The sequence below is a fragment of the Lissotriton helveticus genome, chromosome 12, assembly GCF_964261635.1.
Source record: "Lissotriton helveticus chromosome 12, aLisHel1.1, whole genome shotgun sequence".
In the NCBI taxonomy this organism is placed as follows: Eukaryota; Metazoa; Chordata; class Amphibia; order Caudata; family Salamandridae; genus Lissotriton; species Lissotriton helveticus.
The window spans coordinates 132,994,523-133,016,443 of record NC_136073.1 but is presented as its reverse complement, the minus strand read 5'-3'; the positions used below and the strand labels follow the sequence as shown (position 1 = coordinate 133,016,443).

At 42.3% G+C, this 21,921-nt stretch overlaps 5 non-coding genes across 5 annotated transcripts; all 5 read right to left on the bottom strand.

Annotated features, from left to right (window-relative positions):
* Positions 1-15,727: 15,727 nt before the first annotated feature.
* On the bottom strand, positions 15,728-15,809 carry TRNAS-AGA (transfer RNA serine (anticodon AGA)). Its single transcript has one exon. It is a non-coding gene; the product is annotated as a tRNA-Ser (tRNA).
* A 295-nt stretch (positions 15,810-16,104) lies between these two features.
* On the bottom strand, positions 16,105-16,176 carry TRNAH-GUG (transfer RNA histidin (anticodon GUG)). Its single transcript has one exon. It is a non-coding gene; the product is annotated as a tRNA-His (tRNA).
* Positions 16,177-17,462: 1,286 nt separating this feature from the next.
* On the bottom strand, positions 17,463-17,544 carry TRNAS-AGA (transfer RNA serine (anticodon AGA)). Its single transcript has one exon. It is a non-coding gene; the product is annotated as a tRNA-Ser (tRNA).
* A 2,850-nt stretch (positions 17,545-20,394) lies between these two features.
* On the bottom strand, positions 20,395-20,476 carry TRNAS-AGA (transfer RNA serine (anticodon AGA)). Its single transcript has one exon. It is a non-coding gene; the product is annotated as a tRNA-Ser (tRNA).
* Positions 20,477-20,771: 295 nt separating this feature from the next.
* Positions 20,772-20,843, bottom strand: TRNAH-GUG (transfer RNA histidin (anticodon GUG)). The gene has a single exon. It is a non-coding gene; the product is annotated as a tRNA-His (tRNA).
* Positions 20,844-21,921: the final 1,078 nt, after the last annotated feature.

Here is a 21,921-nt window from a genome sequence, read left to right as displayed (position 1 = left end):
TTGAAGTGGGCCTAAAGAAAATTCTCGAAAACTAGTCTGATCAATCAAAAGGGAATGTATGTGGCATAAGGGGGGTTCCTACTACATCACTGCAGTTTAGAAGTGTGAACATGAACAATATACCCATAATAATAAATGGGCTGACTGGTGAAAGGAAGATGGAGAAGGGAAAATGGAAGTAGAACACAACTAAAATCTTCAATAACTAAACATGATGCAACATTGGTCAGGTAAGAAGCAAAAAGAAAAATCTATAGGAAGGACAAGAGGGCTTGGGTGGCCTAAGGCGTGTGACGCAGCACCAAGAGCACGGGGATACATGAAAGACCAATGTTACAGAAATTTAACTCTACCGCTGACAATTTATACCCTACACGGTAATTCTAACTAATGTTCAGTTGTCTCTTCAGGGAAAGAAAAAAAATGAATCCATAGGCTAATCAAAAACGCGATCAAAAAATGCGATATCGAAATTAGGCCACCTTTAGTCACGGATCTATAATTCCATCCTTAGGCCCAATCAAGGATACATAAATGCAGAGCTGCCTGTCCTTAAGGGAAAAGGGCAGTAAGTGACTAACAACGGGTGGCACACTTTGATCCAGTATATCATTTTAGTTTTCTTAAATATCATTACAGCCAAATTTAGGCATGCACTGGAAAAACTGCTGCCTTACTCGCTCACAGTATGAGGTCCATATCTGTGAAATTTATCTTAATACAATATTCATCCAATTTATTGTGAAATAACACATATCGTCATATGTGTTCCTTCACAGCACAGGGGATTAAAAAAAATACACATATCAAGCCATCTCAAGCCATAAGATATACTTGCTGTATATCAAGCACAAGGAAAAAAACAGCCCAGACAAACAAACAGCATATATGAATAAACGGTCATGCATAATACCATACTATACTATAAACCTGCAGCCCAATCTCAATTGTCAAGTCTAACCCTCCTTTTGACAGCAGGGCATCAGGTAATTGATACTCTGCAGTCAAATATAATGTCGCTGTGTCAAATAACACGTTTCAGTGGGCCAAATGTACAAATGAAAACATAAACACACACATGTTTCTCTTACAAAAAATTGTCTCTTCAACCAGCCAACTTACGTGTCTTGTGAATTAATCCATGAATCATCTGTAGGAAGAAGCAGAAAAAGATACACGACACACACATTTTTCATAACACAACATCAATTATAACCCTTTTTATCAGACTACAGAACATGACACAATGTGACATACAAAAAAACTTCTCATTATTTACCTGTAACTTTTTGTCCATGTACCTTGCAAAAACGCCCATTCTCACTCAGGCCTAAGGCCTTTAAGTTGCAGAATTTTGGGGAAGGGCTTCTACTTATCGTCTATCTAAAACTTAATGTAACACTTCGTTTTTCTTTTTGTCATATAAACTTAACTAAAAAAAATTAGTTCCTAGCATGGAGACACACATATACCAGTTCTACAGATCATTTAGCAGAATGTTTGATATTTTTTTTAAAACAATCACTTTTGCAATTGCCCTTTTTAAATCATGTTCCCTCATTTTACACAGTGCTTAATTTGTAAGACATGAAGTGCAGGTGCTACAATTTTGCATGAGGAATACCTTTCCTATTTGTTTATTATCTCAGATGTGCGCTTTTAACGCAGATGTAATGTGAATGCGGCAAATGAGAACAAGCCAGCCTGCAATGAATGAAGGTTACAGATTTAAATCATATACAATCAACTACATCTCATATAAAGCGCTTGTGTGCAGCATTTTGAAAGCAACTGGGAGCTATGCAAACCACGTGTGGGCTCTAGAATCCTTCAGGGTACTGACAAATGAGGCTGCAGTTTTTCAAATTAAATAGTGTTCCTTTTATTATTATTAGCGGGATGCAATGCTGTGTCAGCCCCGCCGTATTTCTAATTTGAGATAAATGTGTTGATGACATAATTTACCGAACAACAAGCGTTTTGTGGGAACATGCTGGAGCTATTATTTATTCTTTGGCTAAAATGCAATCATCATTTGCTGTACATGTGCCCTGCATCCTCTGCTCATTTTAGTTTAAAAACAAAAACCCCATCCCAGCTAATGTCAAATTTGTAACGCTTTAAGAAGACACTTTTAAATTATGGACATGCGCAGGAATTAAATTTATCGGAGCAAGTCAGGCTATTCAAGTGACCTCAGGTCAGGACCGTGGCAGGGGCAGGGATTTAAATACAAAGAGGCAGCTGAAGTTAGCATCAAATGCATGTTTAACCATGTCATGCTGCATTCCACAGGCGAGGCCCTAATTAAAAGGTCACAAATGTCAACAAGACAGCTTTACAAGATAACATCTCGGCCGCTACTGCTGGAACACGTTATACAGGTTCTGCCAGTCCCCTGCTCATGGTAACTGAAGCTGACAAAGCCAGTAGATTTAACCACTTCCACATAACCTTCAATATTTCACTATATTTAAAACAATTTCTATGACACATTGACTCACTGAATCATAAGAAGGCACAACCTGCAAACATATATTATGACCTAAATGTATGCATTTTACTGAAGTGACGCTTTAAAAAGGGGCCCTGAAACCATTCAAAACAGTCTATTTATCTGAAAATCGACTTTGGTATTCTAGATACTAAGAAATAAATATCCTACAATTTTATTGCATAGTGGGTATTACTAGAATGTCTACTACCTAATTTATGAGTCATACATTTGAAAATACTACGTTATACCTTATAGAAATGAGCTTGTTTGCGCCTAGGGTAAGGGAAATTGCGCACAGAAGTGTTTGGTCATTTTTGTGGTACAACATAACTTAAATCAAACATTTTAATGCTAGGGGGTCATAGTATGAGTGTTAAGCTTCACAAATATTAAAAAACGATTTTTGTAGTACTTGTTTTTAATAATTATTTTTCATAATTAACAATTATTTTCTCCTAATGAAACCTAATTATTGCTATTTGTGACTGTTCTACATGTAAAACGCTCACTATATCCCTAGCCTATTATTTAGATACATATTAACACACAAGCTTAGGCGCAGCTGCCTAACTGGGAATGCGTGAGATTACTGCGCCATATTTATTTAAAAAGGACTGTTTGCAAAATTCCACCACCCGTGTTTAACTAAAGAGGTGCTGGCTGAATGAACATTCTTATTAGATATACTGCAGCTGAAAAGACTTGGCTGTGAACATCTAACACCGTGCGTCTAAAGAACAGGCAATTTCGTTTTTTCATTTTTTTTCTTTGGAGCCTTATTTACATCTATTGGACGTGACCCATACACATACATACATTGAGCTCATTCCAGACACAAAACAGAAGGGGAGTCAAACACTCAGGCCACACAAAACAGCGTGCTCTAATCATTTCTTGTAAATAGCGCCGTCGCAATTTACAACAAAACCCACAAACAACATAGACATTTAAACACACATTTTAACCCGTAGGTCAACACTTAGGACAGGAACAAGGAACAGCCTACAGACTGTGTTAAAAATAACCTGCCAATACTAGTTGTAAACCATATTTACAACAAAAACGTTTTTGTTCCTATTTTTTTCGTTTTTTTTTTTTTTTTTTAATTCTTCAACAGATTTCCAGAAGGCTGCAAAAGGGACAGCCTCACAGACCTTTAAAGAGAGCTCATAAATTGGAGTTCCAACCGGAGGTATCAGACGCGAATCCTCCAACCGGGAAACACCACTCGAACCAAGAACTTAGGCCTACCAGAACAGACAAATGTATCGATACCCGAACTGAACTGAATGATTATCGTAACCAGTGATAATCTTATGAAACCGAACCGAAACCAAGAACTAAAAGGATTATCGAAACAGGCACATTTCCGCGACCAATAAATAACTAAGGACTCAGAACCAAAAAGGACTGGGAGCGACCCACTTTTATTCTTCAACTAAAGCAGATGGAGAAAATATCTCTTCATTAACTGCCTATACAAATTGCAATTTGCATATACACGAATATTTGTCCAAATTATAACTGTCAATTCCCCACTGCACTAACAGTCTGTTAAAAAATACTTACAGCAAGAAAAAAATAAGTTCCTTAGTCAGGAGTGGCAACTTCAGGAGAGTTTTAAGTCAGAAAAATCAAAAAACATACTGGGCCGCAGAGACAAATAATCCCCCAGAAAACCCTGTGCCCAGAGTACCTCTTTTTGGTAGAATTCTGTCTTGTCTTCCCCAGCAGTTTTTCCATCCTTTGACAAAACACTACTGAAGATAACCACTCCATGATAAGGCCCACAGTTGGATGCGCCATTTGAGGAAAAGTAGAAAATGACTCACTCTCCCCACCAGGGATCTATCCAGCAGTTTGCATAATAAAGCAGCAAAGGAATTGACAGGCAATCTGTAAAATTAAAAGACATCTTTATTATAATTAATTATGAGGCTTCGTCGTCCAACCGTAGTTTTACAATTGAAAGAGGGAGCCTGCCTGAGCTTTCTCAGGCAGGCTTTTTATACAAAAAGTTTGCCCCTAGGCTCACATTCTTGCTGTGAAACACATCATTGTAGGTCGCTCCCATGGTACCATAACAAAGCAGGCTATAATTATGAATTCCATTCTACTTGCCCAAACTGACCAACCCATCTTCCATCATGAACATATGTCAAACTTCACATATTTTCCTGTGCAGGCCGGAGAAGCTCACAATAGAACTGGTTTCCTCCCCATCATATAAACAGTCACCTCCCCATTGTAAAAGCCCAGAAGCAGAGAAACAGAGCCAGGTGTGGAAGATAGAAATGTAGGATAAGGGATGCTTATGGGTCATAAACAGGCATGGCTACTGTATTCGGCCTTCTAATCTTGCTCAGGCCAATGTACACAACAAGTTGCTCAGATCTTTAATATAGATTGACTAGAGGGCATGGACTGGTTTGGTGAGGCCAACATCACGTAGGCAGATTCAGCCTGTTCAGGTCAAATGGGAGTCAGGAAGAACTCAAGCTAAGGAATACGTGTCCTTTAAGAATCATTGGCTCATTTATATGCCTATGTAAAGGGCAACAACTAAAATGGACGCTGCTCACAACCTGGAGACCTGTGGGCTCAGAATGAATTTGTCAATAACTTCTGCATTCATCATTGTATCGTGATGAAAATACACACACATATAAAACTTGTCATTTTCGTTTCTCTGATATCAAAATCATAGCAGAATAATGATATTTTAAACACAGGTTCAGATTTCAAAGAACCTCAGAATTTGGGCCTTCTTACAGAAAAGCAGTTCCTGTCTTGTCTGTCAACGGGACAAGATCAGTTGTACTACCGCCGCTTGCTGGTAAAAAGGAGAACCGAGTTGTATCCATCGACCTGGTAAAACCACAATCATGTGGCCGATAACAAATAGTAGGCCAAGTGGACTCCCGATAAGTAGTAGAACACCAAGATTTGCTACAAACACAGAGGTTCAATCTAAGAGGCTAATCACATTCGAAACGCCTACAGTACTACAACAAGGACTATGCAACAATGCAATGGAACTTAGACCTCTGAAAACCCAAATAAAAACATTTAGCAGAGACACACCAATCTATAATGAAGTAACAAACGACTATGCAAGAAACAGCAATCCTGAAGCAATTGGAACTATTGACAGAACTGCATCCGGCTACTTCATAAACTTCGATGATTCCTCTGAAGGCTTCACTGAATCAAAATCACAGCCATCAACAAAAACCTTTAAAGATAAAGTTAAAGTACTTTTGAAACAACTGAAAGAAACATATCTGATTTCTCCATGGATTGAATTTTGGGTGGGTTTTGGTGCATTTATCCTCATACTTTGGCTCATCATGGTACTAACTTTGGGACGCTTCATTGAGGGAAAATATGCTAAAATGGACACAGCAAGTCAGAAAATCAACTTGATCCTCAAACCACACACATCTTCACACGTCAAGAAAAGAGAACTTTCTTCAGTTAACTTCACAGCCAATCCTATACCGGGTGGGGTAGCATGGGACAACACTGACTACGAAATTTATGGTCCGGTTGAAATCCTGAAATATCCACACCAAATTAAGATCTCGTTGAGTGACTTTGCAAAACCAAGCTCATTTGCTGATGATTGGGACTTTGAAAGTATAAATAATATGATGTCTGACTTAGTGATGTCTGCTAAATTTACCAAACATGATTATTTGCAGGGTTCGACAAATTATGATAGTATGTACTGTTATAACCACTATGGTAACCATTTTCTACATAGATCTGCACAACCTAGAAATGTTTTAAATTATAATCAATGGGAACATTGTGCAACCCCTCCAAAAGGAAGCTCAAGAACCTTTTATGACAAATATTCATACTTTTCAGGTTTTAACACAAGTAATGCTGAAACATTTTATTTCAAATTGTCAAATAAGACAGGGACAAAGACCATGATAACAAACACGAAATTGATATATTCAGACTCATTCTTTGAACAAATGAATACTTTTGGTTTTGATTATTGGGACAAAATGTTGAAGTAAAAAGTGTTTGGGGTACAAAAGAATGGCAAGTACAGGGTATAGAATCTTTGTTTAGAGCCTGCATGATCCCAGAACAAATTATATTTTTAAATGACACTGTTCAACAAACTACCTGTCTTGGCTTAGCCAAAATCAAAGACTTAAATAAACCGTCTATTCCAAAACCAACAATGAACTGCAATAGCTCTACAGATGAAGAGATAGACGTAAATTATATATTAAACCAAAACAGAACACATCCTGATTGGAAAAAGTGGTTGATCTGGCCCACAGATACTAATAACTGTCAAGATAGATTCCTGAACAAAACACAGGGGTTCAAAATGACCAGGCCAGACCCTAGATATTCCCAAAGACAACACCCAGGGATAATAACCACCTACAGTGTGGGCAAATTATGCCTTCAGTGGCTACAAACTTCCGCACTGGCAGAAATTAAGCAACACCTAACTTTACTTACTGATGGTGCTGACTTGCGTGATTTCATTATGGGACCGCGCAAACAGCCTCAAAAACGTTTCATAGCAGCCTCTGTATATGCAGCATACAACGAGGCCTGGAAGGTTACTCAAATTGAGACAGCAGAAAGTATACGGGAAATTGACCGTATTAATTTGGAAAAATCACTTTCTGTAGTGGACAATGGGTTAATGACTCTGTCCTCCAGAATTTTTTCTCTGGACAGCATTGTGTCTTCAGCAATCGACATAATATCGCAAGACTTACTGTTGTTACAACACGGTCAGTCCCAATTGCGTTCTATTGTACAGCTTGGCTGGACGTTACAAAATCTGCGTTCAGGCTATGTGCCTTGGCGTTTAATCAACACAACGTCACTTTTCAATATCTTTAACCTTACTGATAAACAAATCAGTATGGCACAAAAGGGTGCTGATTATACAATCCTGAGCATTGAGAAACTCGAGAGATTACCAGTGACAATGTCAGAACGACCTGTCAGTGAATGGATAATACATGGGATAATTAATATTCCAATATCAACCTTCAGGTTTCAATACTGCCAAAAATATATACAGGCTGGCATGTACGAAAAATTGGGAAAAGGGTACATTAAAACAACATGGAACTTGCCCTATTCACATGCATGTGTCAGTAATAAAGGACAGAAAGTGTTTCTTAGTGGCAATAATTGTGCGATGTCACTAAGCGGTACACTTCTGTGTAATGGAATTAGTTTGCATGGAGCCTGTGAAGGGAACTCAAATAACCTTTCATGTCACCAGCTAGGCACACCTGCTACAGAGATAGAACCATTCTTTCAAAGACTCTATAATGGGAGTTACATTCTAATTGTGGACCGCAGATGCTGTAGTCTTATGCCCGGGACTCCTTATCTCGTAACTACGACTGCGAAGGTCAAGTGCTGTGGACGCTTATTGTTCCCCAGCTCCCTTCCAGACAGGGAGGCAAGGGCATGGCCCAACTTGAAAATTACTTCTATTCGAATAGATACTTTAAGCAGAATGAAAACAGTGCTTCTCCAGACGCCGACAAGGCTCACATCATCAAAAGAAACGTATGATCTCCTAGTCGCAAGGACGACTGCAGAGATTCACTCCTTATTATCAACTAATTCCCCCATACATTTCGCAGAAATCCTGAATGAAATCTTAAATATTTCTGATACCAGTGGAGTCTCAAAAGTATTTAAGACAGTATTTTCGATGGCATTAACACCATTCAAAGCCATACTGGGTATTTTTCCAGATTTCGTCCATTCGATTTTTGGCGGACTTCCCCTCATTTTAGGACTAATTGCAGGAATCCTATTCTTAGTCCTTATATTTCGTTATGGCAAACCATGTCACAGACAAAACACCTGCAACAAGGGAAGAAACAATCCTAGCCATTGGATACCGGGACCGGATATCAAAAATCCTGGGACTATCCCGGCTTAGAGACCTGAACATGACTTGGTTTCTTTCATTTCGACCAATGTGGCATCGATGTGTTTTACCTGTATTAAGGTGCTTGCTATGCGGAGAAGAATGCGCGTTAGACACCTGTCTGACGCTACAATCAGATGCGCCAATGGATGCAGAAACATTGTTGAGTCCAATAAAGGCTCATGCTTTGTGCTGCCCTCAACGGCTACCAATCCTGATGACGGCATTCGTGGAAGCTTCACCACTACGATTAAGGGGTAGTGAAGTTCAAGATGAAAGCAGCATTGATCAGGTACGACCTTCTGTCAGCAATACTAATCAAAATGTCAATGGAGACAATCATGCGCACGAATGCATGGTTACACCTTTTTCCGAGTTAGTGGAACTCTCCCAGGAAGCTGTTGACAACTTTTTCGAGAGTCTAAATGATATGATGTTCTCACCAGAGCAGAAATAGAGACTTTTGAGCAAGCTCGTACACGGCGTTCCCTGAATTTGGCCTTCAACTAGAAAAGCAAAATACCATGAACAATTTTCCCTCCAGTTCACGGACAGCAATTTTTTCAAGCAGCCCCAAAATATTTTTCGAATTTTTCGGGACACTTATCTTCTGCTTAAAGTAAGAACTATTCTTAGAGAACTAAAATTTCTAATTTTAGATAGTTTATAGACATTAGCTGCCCGCTGGTATGTTCATAATTATTTTATTCTGTGATGGAATGGTCTCGAACCTTTTTTCTGTATTAAGAGCCATTTCATGTGTAAATTCTCATATACAATTTAGTGATAATGTATAGATATGCGTGATTACTTTAGCATTATTCTGCAGCTTGAGTGCATATATTACATATGACTGTTTTTTCCGTATATTTGATAATTTCAAAATGCATTTATGTATTTTGGGGTGGTAAGGTATACACGATACTCTACAGTATGTTTTACTATGCATAGATTCGTAAATATGTCCATAGTTAGCGTGGAGTGGGTGTGATGTATTCCTATAGGTTCTGTATCGATCCCCCTATTCCTGACCCTATTCTGGTTAACAAGTTAACTAGCAGCCATCCCATGAGGCAGAAAACCCCCATGATGCAGGAACCGTTATCTGATTAAGCCACACTATGGCACAGGAACGTGTTATCTGATTAGGTCATAACGCTTGCCATCTAATTAGACAAGCGATATTCCTCCAGCCCCTGATAAGGCATACGGAGTTCTCAAAACAAATCAAACCTATGACAGACCTGGGAAAAACCCTGCGGCCATTGTTTTGATTTCACCGAGAACTTCAGCAAAAGAATGTGCTAACGACCAGGTCGTATGACATCCTTATTGATGTATCTATGTCCATCCTTACGTCAATCTCGGCACCTTAAAGGTATAAATATTACCGATATTGCGCTATGCAAACACACGCGGTGGTGACGAGATCGGAGCAGCCAGACTTGCCGAAGCCCAGAGAAGAGCAGACCCCGCTGGCGCAGCCCCGCCTTCCTGACGCGCTGAGAACGAGAAGCTGCCTTTTCTCCTGCCGAGAAATCCAGCTCCGGCGCTTCCGGGTAGCCCTCGCAGGCAGCCTGGAATATCGAGACCAGAGATGAGAGATACCATCCCTCATTCATCCTAGATTCCAGGTACAGAACTGAATAACCCCTTGCAGAGAATTCTTTAGTCAGTCACTTGGCAAAACAAACTTAACTTAAACTGTAACTTTCTATCCCCGCCCACGTATTAGGCTTAGGTCAGGTACACGGGGTAGGCATAGTTAGAAACACCAGTTGAGTACGATTAGTCAAATGTATACGTGTATGTATTCATTTTATTCATTTTAAACCTTCATATGGCTTAGAAACCATATCAATGTTTTTACAGTATTATTTTATACTTCTGCTTTTAATGTATGCACTTTACTTAACCATAAGTATTGCAATATTATCGATCCATTTCTCTTGTATGAGAGAAGAGACTGATCAATAAATAACATCTTTTATTGAACACGCCCGTCTCTTCCTTTTCTCTACAATCTGGTGAGACTAAGAATGCACGTACTGACTGAGTAAAATAAGTCGTCTTTTGTTTTCACACGACTCTAGAGATACACTCTTGATTAGAGGAGAGCAAAGTTGTCATGTTCTATGGTTGTCAGAAACTAAATCCCTTCTTGTCTATCCAGGGAGGTTCAACTCCTCCTTGCCTATTCGAGAAAGTTTCTAGTGAACTCTGAGCTAGCTGGCAAACCCAAAACTTTAAGTCTAATATCGACAGTAGTAGACCTAGTTAACGTCTGGTCTAGGCCTATACTATTGAAGGTATTATTCCAATGCGCAGAGTCTATTGGGATAATAGGAACTACACTACACCGTGACTCGGATTCGAACTGAGGTTGCTGCGGCCACAACGCAGAGTACTAACCACTATACCAGGGGTGTCCAAACCTGTCCTGGCGGGCCGTATCCATGCCAGATTTTTGGGATATCCCCATCTGGGGATCACGGTTCGATCCCCGGCACCGGCGGCAGATTAGCCCAGCACCACGTGACTCTGGGAAATAGCTGGCGCCGCGGCTAGGGAGGCTGACTCCGGAATCTGGTGATCACGGCTTCGATCCCCGGCACCGGCGGCAGATTAGCCCAGCACCACGTGACTCTGAGAAATAGCTGGTGCCGCGGCTAGGGCGGCTGACTCCGGAATCTGGAGATCAGGGTTCGATCCCCGGCATCGGCCGCAGATTAGCCCAGCACCATGTGACTCTGGGCAATAGCTGGCGCCGCGGCTAGGGCGGCTGACTCCGGAATCTGGGGATCACGGTTCGATCCCAGGCACCGGCGGCAGATTAGCCCAGCACCATGTGACGCTGGGCAATAGCTGGCGCCGCGGCTAGGGCGGCTGACTACGGAATCTGGGGATCACGGTTCGATCCCCGGCACCGGAGGCAGATTAGCCCAGCACCATGTGACTCTTGGCAATAGCTTGCTTAATCTTCCCGACGGCCCCTAGCGCCTAGAAACCCTTACGGGTGATTGTGCGCTTTACAAATGTGGATTATTATTATTATTATTATTTGGGCCGATTCCGATCCGGTTCGTAAAAGCACATCTGCCCGAATCTGTCGGACAACCACGTACGCCCGGGAGAGGACTGCCCGGGACCCGTGGAGCCTGTCCTGGTCACTCTGACCTGCCATCGGCCTGGAGAAGGGAGCGCCGGACGCCCGGGGGGAGGACTGCCCGGGACCCGTGGAGCCCGTCCTGGGCACTCAGACCTGCCGTCGGCCATGGGAAGGGAGCCCCGGACGCCCGGGGGGAGGACTGCCCGGGACCCGTGGAGCCCGTCCTGGGCACTCTGACCTGCCGTCGGCCCGGGGAAGGGAGCCCCGGACGCCCGGGGGAGTACTGCCCGGGACCCGTGGAACTCGTCCTGGGCACTCTGACATGCCTCTGACCCGGGGAAGGGAACCCCGGACGCCCGGGAACCGTGGAGCCCGTCCTGGGCACTCTGACATGCCGTCGGACCGGGGAAGGGAGCCCCGGACGCCCGGGACCCGTGGAGCCCGTCCTGGGAACTCCGGCATGCCGTTGGCCCGGGGAAGGGAGTCCCAGATACCCGGGACCCGTGGAGCCCGTCATGGGCACTCTGACAAGCCGTTGTCCCGGGGAAGGGAGCCCCGGACGCCCGGGACTCGTGGAGCCCGTCCTGGGCACTCTGGCATGCCGTTGGCCTGGAGATGGAAGCCCCCGATGCCTGGGGGAGGACTGCCCGAGACCCATGGAGCCCGTCCCGGGTACTTTGCCATGCTGTTTGCCTCCTGGAGATGGGTGCCCCGGACGCCCGGGGGAGGACTGCCCGGGACGTATGGAGCCCGTCCCGGGCACTTTTCCATGCCGTCGGCAGGGATGGAGCCCCGGACGACCGGGGGACGACTGCCCAAGAGCCACGGAGCCCGTCCTGGGCAATTTGACAAGCCGTTGGCCTGGAGGGAGGAAGCCCCGGGTGGCCTAGGGAGGTGGTACCCAGGCATAGCCCATCTGGTCCCCCTAGCAGAGAACCACCAGCCTTGGAGGGGTGTCCGGGCGTACCCTGTCCCTAGTAATCCGGAGGGAAATTACCCCACTTTCTTGCAATCTGTGCACACGAGGTGACAGAGGGGACCCAAGGCGCGAAAGTACCCGACCTCCTGGAGCCCTCGCTGGGATCCGGGAGGCACTGTGCGGCAGGAAGTAAGCGAAGGGTCAGGGATGCAGGTGGGGGCTGTATCGCTCCTCGGAGAGGGTTCAGGAAACAGGAGCTTGAATCTGGTGTCCGGGCCCTTTTGAGGCCTAGAAACGGGGACATTTTACTGAATTAACGTGCACACTGTAAAACGTGACAACATAGGCCTAATACTCGTTGCTTTCACGAGAACTGGAAACTGGCATACTAGAGTTGGACACAACTATAATTGCGTCTTTAATCGATCACAGGGGGATACATGCATATCGATCATGCACATATAGCATAATATGGGGAACACGTAGGCACATATAACATGGCAAAATTTACTTTTCCACAACATTCTCTCCTAAAAACAAAAATTGCATGAGTATATCTCTAGTTTGGAAAAGGATAGGCTTTCATGCATACTCTCATGTGGCACTCAAGTTTTTGGGACCCTATTGCACTCTGTTTTCGTGCTGCTTTTAGTCTATGGCCCATATTACAGAAGTCTACCATCTTTGAGTATTTGAGGCTCCTTTGTAAGTGCTTTATCTTTTTTACTTGAAGAGCTATATAATAAAGGGGTCAGGGAAAGATTGCATTTATGGAAGATAAAAGAAGGCACACTTGTCTCACCAAATGCCGTAGAGAAACCTGATGTTTTACTCATGTTATCCTTAGTTTGTTTTTGTTAGACCTTGCATTCTTAAGGTGGCCTCAACCCTACCTTATTGCTTTTCACCTACGCACTTTGCTGTATCTTTTTGTTGGCCTTAGGACCCTGATCACTTTATTGCTACTAATCAGTGCTGAAGTGCACATGCTTCTTCCCTAATCATGTGTGTAATTGGAGTATACCTGACTGACAGATTTCATTGACTTGAAAGCCCCTTGTAAAGTGGTATAGCATATACCCAGGAACTGATTGTGCCGCCCAAAAAGTATCATTTCAAACCTGTCTCAAGCCTGCTACTGCAGTGCCTGTGCTGCAGTGTACTGCCACTTCGACTTGCCATTTAAAACTACTTGCCAAGCCTTAAACTCCAATTTTATTACATATAATTAACCAAAAGGTAGGCCCTAGGTAGTCCTAGGGGCATCATGCTATGTAAGTAAAAGGTAAGACATGTACTGTGGTAGTTTGCATGTCCTGGTAGTACAAAACAGTCTATTACATTTTTCACTACTGTGAGGTCTGCCCCTCTCATAGGTTAGCATTGGGTATTCCCTTATACTTTTTGGGGGGTAATTCCATATCAGAGAGGAGAAGCTTTATTTATTTATTGATAAATCCTATTTACTGGTGAGGTTGGATTTAACTTTACTATTTCATAAATGCCATTTTTAGAGAGTGAGCATTTCTCTGCACTTACTGCTCTATTTGCCTGAAAACCTGTCTCCAATTGACGTCTGGATTGGGCTGCGAGACAGCTACATTTGTGCATTCCCTCTAGACAGCCACAACACAGGTCACTCAACTGCAACTGCATTCATCTGCATTCTGATTGGCATGGGGGAGAGCTCCATTCCCCCACCGCAAATAGGTTCAAGAACGATAATTTATGTCATTAGGTACAATATAGCTACATCTTATATTCATGTGTGTTTAAATAATTTGTCGTTAGATCGTTTAAATATTTTAAAGGATCTGTTTTTAATAGACATTTTACAAAAACAACTGGTACATTTGGTAATTCTGTAAAAGAAAAACCCAACTGCCGTGACATTGCCAACCACAATGCCGTGACTTGGATTCGAACTGAGGTTGCTGCGGCCACAACGCAGAGTACTAACCACTATACGATCACGGCAAGCTACTTGGGCTCAATAACATACAGTGACATGGAGAATTTATAATTCGGAACACTCAGGGAACTCCTGTGATAGGCTGAATGTGTTCATTGCTTCCTCATTGCTTATACAAAGGCTTTGTCTCCTCAGTGGTTGATAGGCTGAAACCGTTTCCTGGCCGCCTGCTTGTGAACTGCCAGAAGTCAAAGATCACACATACACTTGTGGGCCTGTGATGGGACACCAATGCAGAGAAACACACCTGGCGCAGATCTTCTATTCTGTCTATTAGACCTGCATCTCCCCTGTACCTCCTCAAGCCATCTGTATGTGAAGCAAGAAAAAGTTAAGGAGCGGTCCATCCACACTTTTATAGGGAGGATGCTGCCGTGAGCTCCTCCCAGCTAAACACACAAACAACAGTAAAGCAAGATAACTACACAGTTAGGGGGGGACTGCATGGATAGGTTTTTGAGGAATTATTGAAACTGACCTCAGTGACCCATGATCAGAGCTGTGGCTAATGACTGCGTGCCCAATTATGATGAAGCAAGCACCATGGCTCGTAGGGGCCCCACAACACGCTTTTCTTAGCTCATTGAATTAAAGTATAAACCTCTGCCATGTATGAGTGGTAAAGGCTTGTTAATTTGGTTGCTTTTCCAATTCACGTCTGACAACAAGATGAAGGAACATTGGGGCATCAGAAGCTTTGGAAAGTAGCCACCAACCTCAGAGAAAGAGAGAAAGAGGGAAAAGGCAGTATGAGGTGTGGAGAAAACAGCAGCAGGTACAAGGAGCTCAAATGAGATTAATGGCGCCTAAATAGAGCACGTAAAGGAACAGTTACAAATCTAAGAAAAGGGAAAGAAAGACTAGGAAAAAAACACGGAAAGAGCCTGTAGATAAAATTCTCTTCCTGGGACAGCAGGCTAAGAGAAATTACACAGGGAGCAGTTAAGCTTGTAACACGGGGAGAATAGAAAAGAAAATGCAGTTTTATGAAGTGTGTTTGCCTAATCCAGCAAGCACTTTTGTTTTATTTTTCTATTTGCTTCTTTTATTGGTAAAGTAAGTTTCAAGTGCATGAATGGTATGACTGAGAGAGCCAGGGTATAATAATTTGAAGTGTTTGCACCAGCGCTAATGTAGGACGAGAGTTATAGCAAAGATATGAAAGGGGTAGCGATAATAAATATGTGAAAGGGCAATAGTGACACCAAAATAAGCCACCTATTTATAAAACTGACATGGAAGAAATTCTAAAGGTTAACTTCTGAAATTGTAGCCGATGTTAAAAGGTTTCTCGTTGTTGGCAGGATTCGAACCTGCGCGGGGAGACCCCAATGGATTTCTAGTCCATCGCCTTAACCACTCGGCCACAACAACTGACTGTAAGTTTTGTGCAAATAATCTGCATGAAAGTTTTCAAGGTGTGCCACAGCAAATTCCTGATATCCTGCAATGCACTTTTTAAAAATAATGTTTTTTTCAGCAGGCACATTCTCTCCTAAAAACAAAAATAAGGCTACATCTTATAATCATGTGTGTTTAAATAATTTATCGTTAAATCGTTTAAATATTTTAAAGGATCTGTTTTTAATAGACATTTTACAAAAACAACTGGTACATTTGGTAATTCTGTAAAAGAAAAACCCAACTGCCGTGACATTGCCAACCACAATGCCGTGACTCGGATTCGAACCGAGGTTGCTGCAGCCACAACGCAGAGTACTAACCACTATACGATCACGGCGAGCTACTTGGGCTCAATAACATACAGTGACATGGAGAATTTATAATTGGAAACACTCAGGGAACTCCAGTGATAGGCTGAATGTGTTCATTGCTTCCTCATTCCTTATACAAAGGCTTTGTCTCCTCAGTGGTTGATAGGCTGAAACCGTTTCCTGGTTGCCTGCTTGTGAACTGCCAGAAGTCAAAGATCACACGTACACTTGTTGGCCTGTGATGGGACACCAATGCAGAGAAACACACCTGGCGCAGATCTTCTATTCTGTCTATTAGACCTGCATCTCCCCTGTACCTCCTCAAGCCATCTGTATGTGAAGCAAGAAAAAGTTAAGGAGCGGTCCATCTATACTTTTATAGGGAGGATGCTGCCGTGAGCTCCTCCCAGCTAATCACACAAACAGCAGTAAAGCAAGATAACTATACAGTTAGGGGGGACTGCATGGTTAGGTTTTTGAGGAATTATTGAAACTGACCTCAGTGACCCATGATCAGAGCTGTGGCTAATGACTGCGCGCCCAATTATGATGAAGCAAGCACCATGGCTCGTAGGGGCCCCACAACACGCTTTTCTTAGCTCATTGAATTAAAGTATAAACCTCTGCCATCTATGAGTGGTAAAGGCTTGTTAATTTGGTTGCTTTTCCAATTCACGTCTGACAACAAGATGAAGGAACATTGGGGCATCAGAAGCTTTGGAAAGTAGCCACCAACCTCAGAGAAAGAGAGAAAGAGGGAAAAGGCAGTATGAGGTGTGGAGAAAACAGCAGCAGGTACAAGGAGCTCAAATGAGATTAATGGCGCCTAAATAGAGCACATAAAGGAACAGTTACAAATCTAAGAAAAGGGAAAGAAAGACTAGGAAAAAAACACGGAAAGAGCCTGTAGATAAAATTCTCTTCCTGGGACAGCAGGCTAAGAGAAATTACACAGGGAGCAGTTAAGCTTGTAACACTGGGAGAATAGAAAAGAAAATGCAGTTTTATGAAGTGTGTTTGCCTAATCCAGCAAGCACTTTTATTTTATTTTTCTATTTGCTTCTTTTATTGGTAAAGTAAGTTTCAAGTGCATGAATGGTATGACTGAGAGAGCCAGGGTATAATAATTTGAAGTGTTTGCACCAGCGCTAATGTAGGACGAGAGTTATAGCAAAGATATGAAAGGGGTAGCGATAATAAATATGTGAAAGGGCAATAGTGACACCAAAATAAGCCACCTATTTATAAAACTGACATGGAAGAAATTCTAAAGGTTAACTTCTGAAATTGTAGCCGATGTTAAAAAGTTTCTCGTTGTTGGCAGGATTCGAACTTGCGCGGGGAGACCACAATGGATTTCTAGTCCATCGCCTTAACCACTCGGCGACAACAACTGACTGTAAGTTTTGTGCAAATAATCTGTATGAAAGATTTCAAGGTGTCCCACAGCAAATTCCTGGTATTCTGCAATGCACTTTTTTAAAATAATGTATTTTTCAGCAGGCACATTCTCTCCTAAAAACAAAAATTGCATGAGTATATCTCTAGTTTGGAAAAGGATAGGCTTTCATGCATACTCTCATGTGGCACTCAAGTTTTTGGGACCCTATTGCACTCTGTTTTCGTGCTGCTTTTAGTCTATGGCCCATATTACAGAAGTCTACCATCTTTCAGTATTTGAGGCTCCTTTGTAAGTGCTTTATCTTTTTTACTTGAAGAGCTATATAATAAAGGGGTCAGGGAAAGATTGCATTTATGGAAGATAAAAGAAGGCACACTTGTCTCACCAAATGCCGTAGAGAAACCTGATGTTTTACTCATGTTATCCTTAATTTGTTTTTGTTAGACCTTGCACTCTTAAGGTGGCCTCAACCCTACCTTATTGCTTTTCACCTACGCATTTTGCTGTATCTTTTTGTTGGCCTTAGGACTCTGATCACTTTATTGCTACTAATCAGTGCTGAAGTGAACGTGCTTCTTCCCAAATCATGTGTGTAATTGGAGTATACCTGACTGACAGATTTCATTGACTTGAAAGCCCCTTGTAAAGTGGTATACCATATACCCAGGAACTGATTGTGCCGCCCAAAAAAGTATCATTTCAAACCTGTCTCAAGCCTGCTACTGCAGTGCCTGTGCTGCAGTGTACTGCCACTTCGACTTGCCATTTAAAACTACTTGCCAAGCCTTAAACTCCAATTTTATTACATATAATTAACCAAAAGGTAGGCCCTAGGTAGTCCTAGGGGCATCATGCTATGTAAGTAAAAGGTAAGACATGTACTGTGGTAGTTTGCATGTCCTGGTAGTACAAAACAGTCTATTACATTTTTCACTACAGTGAGGTCTGCCCCTCTCGTAGGTTAGCATTGGGTATTCCCTTATACTTTTTGGGGGGTAATTCCATATCAGAGAGGAGAAGCTTTATTTATTTATTGATAAATCCTATTTACTGGTGAGGTTGGATTTAACTTTACTACTTTATAAATGCCATTTTTAGAGAGTGAGCATTTCTCTGCACTTACTGCTCTATTTGCCTGAAAACCTGTCTCCAATTGACGTCTGGATTGGACTGCGAGACAGCTACATTTGTGCATTCCCTCTAGACAGCCACAATACAGGTCACTCAACTGCAACTGCATTCATCTGCATTCTGATTGGCATGGGGGAGAGCTCCATTCCCCCACCGCAAATAGGTTCAAGAACGATAATTTATGTCAGTAGGTACAATATAGCTACATCTTATAATCATGTGTGTTAAAATAATTTGTCGTTAGATCGTTTAAATATTTTAAAGGATCTGTTTTTAATAGACATTTTACAAACACAACTGGTACATTTTGTAATTCTGTAAGAGAAAAACCCAACTGCCGTGACATTGCCAACCACAATGCAGTGACTCAGATTTGAACCGAGGTTGCTGCGGCCACAACGCAGAGTACTAACCACTATACGATCACGGCGAGCTACGTGGGCTCAATAACATACAGTGACATGGAGAATTTATAATTCGGTACACTCAGGGAACTCCTGTGATAGGCTGAATGTGTTAATTGCTTCCTCATTCCCTATACAAAGGCTTTGTCTCCTCAGGGGTTGATAGGCTGAAACTGTTTCCTGGCCGCCTGCTTGTGAACTGCCAGGAGTCAAAGATCACACATACACTTGTGGGCCTGTGATGGGATACCAATGCAGAGAAACACACCTGGCGCAGATCTTCTATACTGTCTAGTAGACCTGCATCTCCCCTGTACCTCCTCAAGCCATCTGTATGTGAAGCAAGAAAGAGTTAAGGAGCGGTCCATCTACACTTTTATAGGGAGGATGCTGCCATGAGCTCCTCCCAGATAATCACACAAACAGCAGTAAAGCAAGATAACTACACAGTTAGGGGGGACTGCATGGTTAGGTTTTTGAGGAATTATTGAAACTGACCTCAGTGACCCATGATCAGAGCTGTGGCTAATGACTGCATGTGTAATTATGATGGAGCAAGGACCATGGCTTGTCGGGGCCCCACAACACGCTTTTCTTAGCTCAATTAAAGTATAAACCTCTGCCATATATGAGTGGTAAAGGCTTGTTAATTTGGTTGCTTTTCCAATTCACGTCTGACAACAAGATGAAGGAACATTGGGGCATCAGAAGCTTTGGAAAGTAGCCACCAACCTCAGAGAAAGAGAGAAAGAGGGAAAAGGCAGTATGAGGTGTGGAGAAAACAGCAGCAGGTACAAGGAGCTCAAATGAGATTAATGGCGCCTAAATAGAGCACGTAAAGGAACAGTTACAAATCTAAGAAAAAGGAAAGAAAGACTAGGAAAAAAACACAGAAAGAGCCTGTAGATAAAATTCTCTTCCTGGGACAGCAGGCTAAGAGAAATTACACAGGGAGCAGTTAAGCTTGTAACACGGGGAGAATAGAAAAGAAAATGCAGTTTTATGAAGTGTGTTGCCTAATCCAGCAAGCACTTTTGTTTTATTTTTCTATTTGCTTCTTTTATTGGTAAAGTAAGTTTCAAGTGCATGAATGGTATGACTGAGAGAGCCAGGGTATAATAATTTGAAGTGTTTGCACCAGCGCTAATGTAGGACGAGAGTTATAGCAAAGATATGAAAGGGGTAGCGATAATAAATATGTGAAAGGGCAATAGTGACATCAAAATAAGCCACCTATTTATAAAACTGACATGGAAGAAATTCTAAAGGTTAGCTTCTGAAATTGTAGCCGATGTTAAAAAGTTTCTCGTTGTTGGAAGGATTCGAACCTGCACAGGGAGACCCCAATGGATTTCTAATCCATCGCCTTAACCACTCGGCCACAACAACTGACTGTAAGTTTTGTGCAAATAATCTGCATGAAAATTTTCAAGGTGTGCCACAGCAAATTCCTGATATCCTGCAATGCACTTTTTAAAAATAATGTTTTTTTCAGCAGGCACATTCTCTCCTAAAAACAAAAATAAGGCTACATCTTATAATCATGTGTGTTTAAATAATTTGTCGTTAGATCGTTTAAATATTTTAAAGGATCTGTTTTTAATAGACATTTTACAAAAACAACTGGTACATTTGGTAATTCTGTAAAAGAAAAACCCAACTGCCGTGACATTGCCAACCCCAATGCCGTGACTCGGATTCGAACCGAGGTTGCTGCGGCCACAACGCAGAGTACTAACCACTATACGATCACGGCAAGCTACTTGGGCTCAATAACATACAGTGACATGGAGAATTTATAATTCGGAACACTCAGGGAACTCCTGTGATAGGCTGAATGTGTTCATTGCTTCCTCATTGCTTATACAAAGGCTTTGTCTCCTCAGTGGTTGATAGGCTGAAACCATTTCCTGGCCGCCTGCTTGTGAACTGCCAGAAGTCAAAGATCACACATACACTTGTGGGCCTGTGATGGGACACCAATGCAGAGAAACACACCTGGCGCAGATCTTCTATTCTGTCTATTAGACCTGCATCTCCCCTGTACCTCCTCAAGCCATCTGTATGTGAAGCAAGAAAAAGTTAAGGAGCGGTCCATCTACACTTTTATAGGGAGGATGCTGCCGTGAGCTCCTCCCAGCTAATCACACAAACAGCAGTAAAGCAAGATAACTACACAGTTAGGGGGGACTGCATGGATAGGTTTTTGAGGAATTATTGAAACTGACCTCAGTGACCCATGATCAGAGCTGTGGCTAATGACTGCGTGCCCAATTATGATGAAGCAAGCACCATGGCTCGTAGGGGCCCCACAACACGCTTTTCTTAGCTCATTGAATTAAAGTATAAACCTCTGCCATGTATGAGTGGTAAAGGCTTGTTAATTTGGTTGCTTTTCCAATTCACGTCTGACAACAAGATGAAGGAACATTGGGGCATCAGAAGCTTTGGAAAGTAGCCACCAACCTCAGAGAAAGAGAGAAAGAGGGAAAAGGCAGTATGAGGCGTGGAGAAAACAGCAGCAGGTACAAGGAGCTCAAATGAGATTAATGGCGCCTAAATAGAGCACGTAAAGGAACAGTTACAAATCTAAGAAAAGGGAAAGAAAGACTAGGAAAAAAACACGGAAAGAGCCTGTAGATAAAATTCTCTTCCTGGGACAGCAGGCTAAGAGAAATTACACAGGGAGCAGTTAAGCTTGTAACACGGGGAGAATAGAAAAGAAAATGCAGTTTTATGAAGTGTGTTTGCCTAATCCAGCAAGCACTTTTGTTTTATTTTTCTATTTGCTTCTTTTATTGGTAAAGTAAGTTTCAAGTGCATGAATGGTATGA